Below are 9,878 nucleotides of genomic sequence, written 5' to 3'. Positions count from 1 at the left end.
ATGAAGATTTCACTGGTTAACGAGCGAGAGCACCAGATATAGACAGGAGCCAGTTCTTGTGATGACGTAATTCTTCTTTCCTTGGGGACCTAGTTCCAGTGATGGGGCATGGGAGATTGTGCATTCGTCAGTAATTCAAAAATTATACGTATCATTATATCTCCATGTCTGTATATATACAACCTATATCTATATCCACATATCATTAACTATACTTATGTCTATTTCTATATGTTTATTTATGTATCAGTATTTATATCTGTCAATCTATCTGCTTGTATTATTTATGTATTTATGTATATATGTATGATGTGTGTATGTATATAGCTGTCTTTATGCCTATAGGGAAAGGAGTTTGATAAATATAATATCAAAATCATTAGATGGGTACATACACTCGAAGAGAATCGCCAATTGTAGCGTCTGACGTCAACCAGAAATTTGAGATTCGAGATGATGAATTAGGAATGGTTTCCTGGATACCTGAGCTTTCTGTATGAAAAGGAACATATATAGTCATATGAGAGGCAACACTCTCGCTCTTCACTCGAGTACTGATGATACACTCAAGGCAGGCAGAAACAAATATTAATTTAATAGTCTTTATTATCTTTGTTGGCACAATTAGTGTGGTGCATCGTATACGCTGACAGGGGGGCTGACATGGGAGACTTCCTCGCCGATGCCAACACCAGCATCGAAGCCTCCAGCAACGCCAGCATCGAAGCCTCCAGCAGCACCAGCATCGAAGCCTCCAGCTACATCGACGTCGAAGGCTCCAACAGCACCAGCATCTGGTGCGCTGTATTCCCCACCGATGACACCTCCATCAACGCCTCCTACACCACCAATGGCACTTTCAGGAAGCACACCCTTCCCGACCAAGACGAAAGGAAGCACACTGCCGCCTCCAACGCCGCTGCCGCCGTGGCCTCCAGTACCGCCGAGATCGACTCCCAACTCGCCGTCGCCTCCGGAACCATACCCTTGTGGGACAGCGGACACCACGCACGCCAGGACCAGCACAGAGGCAACGCGGATCTGTTATTTACGTCATGAAAAGGTAGAATTATTTTCAAAACTTTACACATCGTATATAGTAATTGATAACGAAACAGAGAGAGGTCATTATACAAACGGAAAGATATAGAAAATCATAAAGAATACCATTTCCCCATTCAAATGGGGAAACATTTATCAAATGTTGACATTTTCTCACCAAATTCTTCAGTGGATTCATGATAATCGAATTTCTGAAATCCAGTTAATGGATGACTAAGCGCTTAGGTAGAGCGGTGTGCCAATGCCTGCCTCCGGTTCAATATTTATACTTCAGTGCCAGCTCCTACAAGGCCTAAAAGGATGCCAGATTTTATTGTTACTATGTAGGATATCGCCTCCGGATAAAGCCTCTGGAAGAATATACGATCAATGAAAATCTAATTTATGTATATGATTATAATCTGTATGTAAATATATTTATATTTACTTTTGTACTTATGAATGTATATATATATATATATATATATATATATATATATATATATATATATATACGTTCATACGTATATATACATATATGTATATATATTCATACATACACATGTCTGTAAGTATATATACATATATACATATATAAATGTTTTTATACAGATAGATAAACATATAAATGCATACACATACATATATATGTATATACATATGTATATATGTATACAACCAAAAAAAAAAAAAAAATCACATCCAAAGCATTTATACAGTGGAGTGCATTAACTATTGCATTTGTATTCCAGTATTTTACCAATTTCATTTGTTTGGCCTTTAATAACTTAAACAGGTTAATTGGTAATATTTTGGGAGTCTCCTATACATGTCATTTCATTGTTCTCATACAGGTTTCTGGAACCAGCAGAATAGAAAATCGTAGATCATTGGCTTTTTTTCTCATGTCCTAACAGTATGCCAGGCTAATGAAGTGATATTCAAAATAAATTGGAGCATCTTTAGACTGAATCAGAACATTAAAAAAGAGAACCTAAACGTAGAATCAAGAATCCAATTTCTGAAAGAAAAAAGTCATTATTACTATCATCATTGTAATGGAAAACAGGTACTAATATTGAACCCAAGATTATTAACGAGAATTAAGGAGTTTAGGGGTGACAGAATCAGCAGGCAGACAAGACAGAAAATGTACATTCATCAGTTACTTATAAGCAGACATGATTATGTATAGATGCATATGACAGACAGGCAGATATCCAGATGTCTGTATGTATACATACTGTATAGCTGGAAATTATTCTCAACGCCTTTTTTTTTAAAGTGTAACTACATTCCAATAGAAAGTTTGCAATTATCATTCATATCTATAAAGAAAGATACAGATAAATATAAAGATAGAGCGACAGGCAGATAGATAGGTAAACAGATATATGAGTAATCAGATATGTAAATGTTATACGGATACATATTGTATATTTACAAAATAATTCTTAAAGTTTTTTTTTTTATTGTCTTCATTACAGTTTACCCCGCTGGTATATCCAAAGGTCTATTTTTAGCTGGTGCACATAAGGTCATCTAGACAACAGGGCTTCGTCAAGGGGAATTACGAATGGCGCTGTTTACTTCCTGTATCTACTTATAGCATGAGTCGTTTGCTTTCATTAAGAATACACAAGAAAAGTATTTTCTTTAAGTGGGAAGACATACATACATATACACATTCACACACGTGCGCACACACACACACACAAATATATGTGTGACAACCAGTATGTATGTGTTCAGTAGTGTTTTCGAGAAATAAGTATTTACGTTTGTGTGTGTGCATCCGTGTGTGCTTGAAATATATTCTGGTGACGGATAAGATGTTTATAAACGAACTTTGGTTCCTGGTGAATCGTTGGATCCTGGTGAAACTAGAGAAACAAGTTACCTTGTGACAATAGTTTACTCTTATTTTTATCGGTAATAGTGGTGGTCTATTCAAAGGAGACAGAAATAGATAAAACACAGCATAATTACTATCCTTTATTATCTATTCCAACAAAATTAATGTGGGGCAGTATGTTCGCTTCCAGAGGGGCTGAAAGTAGAGACTTCGGGGACTACGGCAGGGGCGGTGTATTCCTCGCCGATGGCAATGTCAACAGCGCCTCCAGCAACACCACCGTCGAATCCTCCAACACAACCAGAACCAACTCTTCGCGCGCTGTATTCCCCATCAATTACATCTCCAGCACCACCAACAGTTACACTTCCAGGAAGAACACCGCTGCCTACCAAGACGCCGCCGAGATCGACTCCCAGCACCTCATCCTTGTGGGAGGTAGGTCGCAGGGAAGTGGGTCGCAACTGTCAAAGTTCATTTATTCATTACTGATAGTTCTTCTTGGAGAATAAGAGTAAAGAAGGAGAAGAAATTGACAGATAAATGCGAAGCTATATGGCACACACACATACATACACACACGCATATCTGTATATATATGCATATGTGTATATATGCATATATCTTTATGCATATGTGTATATATATGCATATGTATGTATATGTATATATATATATATATGTATGTGTATATATGGATATGTATATATATGCATACATATATGTATATGCACATGTGTATATATAAACATATATAATATATATACATGCACATTTATATATATATATATATATATATATATATATATATTATATACATATACATGTATGTGTGTGCATATGTATATATATCTATACATATGCAAATGTATAAATACTCGTATAAGCATATGTATACATTTAATGTATATGTATATATACATACACATGTATATATACACACATATGTATATATATTCCCATATCTATATATATGATATACATACACACACGTATATGTGTGTATGTAAAGAGGGGAGGAGAGAAATATAAGCAAATATTGATAGTAATAGATGCATAGATCAATATTTTTTACATAATAGAGCTTTCTTACGAAAAGATTGCGAATTCATGATCATAGGATTTCTGTGATCCAGTTGATGGATGACTAAGCGTCTAGTCAGTGCAGCGTGCCACTCCTTGCATCCTCATTAAGTGTCTATACTGGAGTACCAGTTCATGCAAGGCTTCCCCGTAACCGGAGCCGCCTTGCCACAGTGGGGGGGGGTAGATGGCTTGACCTAGTAAGCCAGACCAGAGGGTTACCCATATTGGAAGGGTCACCAGTGAGACAAAACGGCTCGCAGGTGCATCAGGTAAGGAGAAAAGTCCTCTTCAATATGGCAAGGAAATGTTAACTGGTAAATGTGAAAGTATTTCATATAACAGATTCTTTGTTGTGCGGATGGTGTGTTCATCATGGACCTTCATATTTTTGAAGTCCATCGTAAGATAGTTGAAGTATGTCAATGGTATCCCGATAAAATAAAAGGATAACATGATCTGCCGGGTCAACAGATAAGGCCATTAGCGGCGAATACATTGGATTGAAATGTTAGAATATCTAAAACTTTAAAAAATATATATTAATAAATGTCTTATAATTAAAAATAAATAATAAATATTATATTAAATATCAAAGTATAAATACGACTTTCTAAATGTATAAGATTATTTCATAAACAATATCCATAATTAAATTTTATTAAAAAATATTAATTTCCCTTAGGAAACTAATAAGACCTATGTCACAATTCTCCCTCAAAACATTTTTCAGTGTATATGGGGGAGACAAGTACATAAGTCTTTGGTCTGAGAATGCTGGACATCTTTCCACTACTTGTGCAACAATAAATGACTCTTGGCATCCCTCATTAAGTGCTTCACTTCTAGCCATCATCTTGTGAACCCTATTCTTAGTCCTGTTAACACAACTTCTACTTGTCGGTTGGGATGGATGCTGGTCACCAAACTGCCAAGGTCCTCTCTAATCTCTCGTTGTTTGTTTCTAGAGGCATGCCTCCATTGTTCCCTCCATTTATCACAAAGACAATTCCTGATGCTGGGTTTCAAGTCGGTGTGTAGGAGAGGAAAACGAGCATCACAAGGCTGAGCGGCAGCTGCCTTGGCCCTCCGATCATTCCCACTGATACCAACACGTGCTGGCACCCAACACATAGTTATGTTTTTACGTGCTGACATCAGTCCAAGCCAATATTGAACCTCCCTCACTACTGGATGTAGTGATTGCTTGCAAGGCACTACGAGAGTCGCAATATATTGCAATAGAATGGTGCGTAAAATCTCTAGTCATCTTGACTGCTGCAAGGATGGCATGTAACTCTGCAGTGAAGATTGAGGCTGCCAACTGCAATCTTCCTCCTGCTCGATGCTGCAAAGCCCACATTATTCGAACCATCTGTCTATATTGCATCTGATCCTTAGTACTTGGATGAATAATAGTTTAATAGCAGTAACGATAATCTTAATGCTAATGAAGTTTTATTGGATAAGAGTATAAAATTATGGACAGAGACCTGTTATAACAAAGCCCTACTTCGTCAGTATTCGAGTTTCAATATCATGATGTATACATACATACATACACACACATACAAATATACATACATACATACATAGTTTCAAAAGACGGCGAAATATAATCTAATTCACATTTATTTTGGCATTTATTGGGCGACTTCGACGAAGCTTGTTATTGTACTTGTTTTGAGGTTCATACAACTAAGAAAATCTGAGACTGGAGAAGCGAAAGGCGTTTCCATTCTAAAGTTTTTACTTCACCTACATCAGTATTTCAGGTTTACTAAGAATTCAGAGCAATAGATATTTATATTCTTTATTGTCTATCACGAAAAAAAAGAAACAAAATTAGTGTGGTGTAGCATATTCGCTTCCAGGGGGGCTGACAGGGACTGCAGCCGGAGCGGTGTATTCCTCGCCGATGGCAACATCAGCAGCACCTCCGGCAACTCCAGCGTCGAAGCCACTCACAGCATCAACACTTGGTGCGCTGTATTCCCCAGCAATGACTCCTCCAGCAGCGCCACCAGAGGCACCACCACCGATGGCACTTTCAGGAAGCACACCCTTGCCGACAAAGACGAAAGGAAGCACACTGCCGCCTCCAACGCCGCTGCCGCCGTGGCCTCCTGCGCCGCCGAGATCGACTCCCAGCCCGCCGTCGCCTCCGGAGCCGTATCCTTGTGGGATGGCGGAAACCACACACGCCAGGATCAGCACGGAGGCTCCGCGAATCTATTGAATTACCGAAGATTCATTGTGTAAGAAAAAATAAGAATGCGTGAGGCAAGGAGAGACAAAGATAGATGTAAAGTGATAAGAAGCAAAGAGAAACGCAGATGAAGATATACATGACATATCTTTATATCTATATTTAAAGATTTACTCCTATATATTAGAAGAAAAAAATATTTGATGGATATAATATACAAAGAGGAAGCATTAGCCAATTATTGCTTATGCTTCTGTACTTGGATTCACTGTACTTGCATTCAGAAACTAAAGATTTCTTACCAGAATAGTCATGATTACAGAATTGCTTTAATCTAGTTGATGGATGACTAAGCGTCTAATCGGTGCGATGTGCTGCTGCTTGCCCGCATTTCAGTATTTATACTGGAGTGCCAGCTCACGGAAGGACTCCAAGGACGTTTTTTTCTTGGTGTGAAGGATATCGAAGTAGTAAGAAGCTCTCAGTGGAATAGTTGTTTTTTACCTCGTTATCAACGCCTGAGTAAATTAAAAGAAAGAAGAATAAGTGTGCAGCCGTAACCAGTCATAATCCAACACAGGATCTCAGACTGTTTCGTCGAGATAATATGGCATCCTATCACCCGTTGAAACAAAGAACATTCCAGCCGGACAGTTCACACAGCGAAACCGATTCCCCAGAGAATCCGAAGCCTCACATGCTCGATTGCCGGAAGTGTAGAGGGTCTGTTGGGGAGTGCGGGTCTGTAGTTATCAACCATATATGCCCGTCGGGGAAATAAGCAATGTATTAATTGAAGACTTTCCTCACTTTTATGTAGGGAATGATTATAGTATTGATGGATTATAACTACTTTTTTTCAAATCTGCGATGAATGACACCATTCATAATTGTATAATTAATATCAACTATTGTATATTGTGGCCAAGTGTAAATGAACGTTCATAAACTATATGCTTTACCATATATAGATCACCTGTCGCATCATCACAATTCATCATTACATATATCCTATCGCCGTCCTCTTTGATGCAAGGCGCTGCTGGTAAGGTATGTACTAGGCCTGGTTATCAGATGTCATAGATCAGCTTATTTGTATAGTGTATAATCAGCCAGGTGAACCTGCTATATATATATCACCCTCTCCTAAGAAAGAAGTAGTGGAACAAACTTTGGAAGTGTTGAAAAAAAAAAAAAAAAAACAGTGCAATAGAATACTCTATATCTGTTATTGTAGTTGTTATAATGGTTATCTGACCCTGCCACTTACAGAGTTCAATAAAATACATCAAATGTTTTAACATTACACCTTAATGTTTGTGTAGTATCTGTTGCACTTTGCTGATAATCGGGTGTAGCAATGATTACGTGTTTTCTGTCTTTGTAGAAACAAAAGTAAGAGCGTCTTGAATTTCTCGAAGACTATCATCTTACCTTCTTTGTTGGACGGCCACTAGCAGAATTCTATTTTTGCGTCGACTTTTGTGTCTGGTGTGAAGGTACCGATGAAGAGTTTTAGCTTTAGGAAATATTACATTGAAACAAATTAAATGAGAACGTGATGGAACTAAAAAGGAAAATATTTGATTATAATGAGTGATAAATAATGATAGCAGTAATAACTATGATGCAAAATAGGTATTAGTATCGCTTATAAATAAAATTTTCTTTATGAGTAAGAACATAGGTTGATGAACAGTTATCTTCAAAGACTCTTACTTCAGTAACCCTATTTAAATCCATTGGTGTGCCGACATTCTAACAGCAGACTATATTTGCTTGTCACATATGTATAGAAATATACATGCATACATATATTATTCTTATAAGGATATACTTGCATATGATATTTCAATTTGATGAATGGGTAAAGAACGAGATAGATAAATGGATAAAGAACGATATATATGAATAGATAGATATAGAGACAAGCATCAAAGAGTGAGGGCTCTGCTTCAATGAGGCCAATTCACGAGGCGCACACTGCCGTTTTTTTATGATTGTGCTCGACAAGTTCTGCAGGTTACAACGAGTTTTTCTCCCCCCCCCCCCCTCTTCTCTCGTGTTCGTCATGGTCTTCAACTATGGTAGGAATGTTTCCCTTTTTTGGGATTGGATAGCATACATTCCAGATTAACCGAGGGAGTCATATAGCAGCAGTGTAATATATATATTTATTATCCGTCTAAATTAGTGTGGTGCAGCATATTCGCTTCCAGGGGGGCTGACAGGTGAGACTTCAGGGACAATATCCGGAGCGGTGTATTCCTCGCCAATGGCAACATCAGCAGCGCCTCCAGCAACACTATCATCGAAGCCTCCAGCGACTCCAGCGTCGACGCCTCCGACAGCACCAGTACTTGGTGCGCTGTATTCTCCACCAATAATTCCCCCAGCAGCGCCACCAGAGGCACCACCACTGATGGCACTTTCAGGAAGCACACCCTTGCCGACAAAGACGAAAGGAAGCACACTGCCGCCTCCAACGCCGCTGCCGCCGTGGCCTCCTGCGCCGCCGAGATCGACTCCCAGTCCGCCGTCGCCTCCGGCTCCGTATCCTTGTGGGACGGCAGACACCATGCACGCCAGGAACAGCACGGAAGCACCGCGGATCTATTGGGTTTGAAGTTTGATATATATATATATATATATATATATATATATATATATATATATAGAAAATTGAGTGGGGGAGGGTTGAGATCTGAGGGACGGAGACATAGATAGAACTACAGATGTAAGTATATATATATATATATATATATATATATATATATATATATATATATATATATATATCTTCGCTATATATAAGTACATATAGAAACGAAAGGCAGGAGACAATCAAAAAGGGACGGATGAATATACAGAGGAAGAAAGGACTTATCATCTCCTACACTTAAATAAACAATCAGCATATAATTTCATTAACTAATGATTTCTTACTAAAATGCTATGAGTATTCATGACTCTAGAATTTCTGCATTCCAGTTGATGGATGACTAAGCGTCTATTCAGCGCGGCGTGCCACTGTGCCAATGCCTGCCTTCCTATCGGTATTTATACTTGAGTGCCAACTCACAGAAGGACTACAAGGATGCCAGATTTATTTTCTTGCTTTGAAGGATATAGCTGTACAAAGAAGTTTCCATTGGAATTACATGGACAAGATCACATACACTATGTGTATATAAATGTACAATTGTACATGCATACTATAACACCAACATACACATATACTTAGTTGGTTAATTAATGGTTAAAACAAATGTGCTAGACATCAAGGTCATATAGCACTATGGTAAAGGTGTACACATTTACTTGCACGCACTTATACATGTATGTGTATTATAATACAAAAACCTTTCATGATGAACAACTAAGCTATTTATTTAGAAACCGGTTTTGATTAACCACATTATGAGGCAAATAGAGTAATTTGAATGTTCTAAAAGATAAAAGGTTAATAATGGAAATAGATGGCGCTATAGCCATCTGGCAATATTACCATGAATAATAATTACATTTCCACGCTTCATTTATGAAGATAATTTTAGTTTCATTATAACTTTTATTTGTCAAGGAGAAATTCGGATTCGGATTGAACATGTAGCGCGCCTAGTCTCAGTGAAAATAATAATAGTAATATTAAAAATAAAAGGAAATGGAATTAAAGGCAGCAAATTTCGA

The sequence above is a fragment of the Penaeus chinensis genome, chromosome 29 (assembly GCF_019202785.1).
Source record: "Penaeus chinensis breed Huanghai No. 1 chromosome 29, ASM1920278v2, whole genome shotgun sequence".
Lineage (NCBI taxonomy): Eukaryota > Metazoa > Arthropoda > Malacostraca > Decapoda > Penaeidae > Penaeus > Penaeus chinensis.
This window is presented reverse-complemented; position numbering follows the sequence as displayed.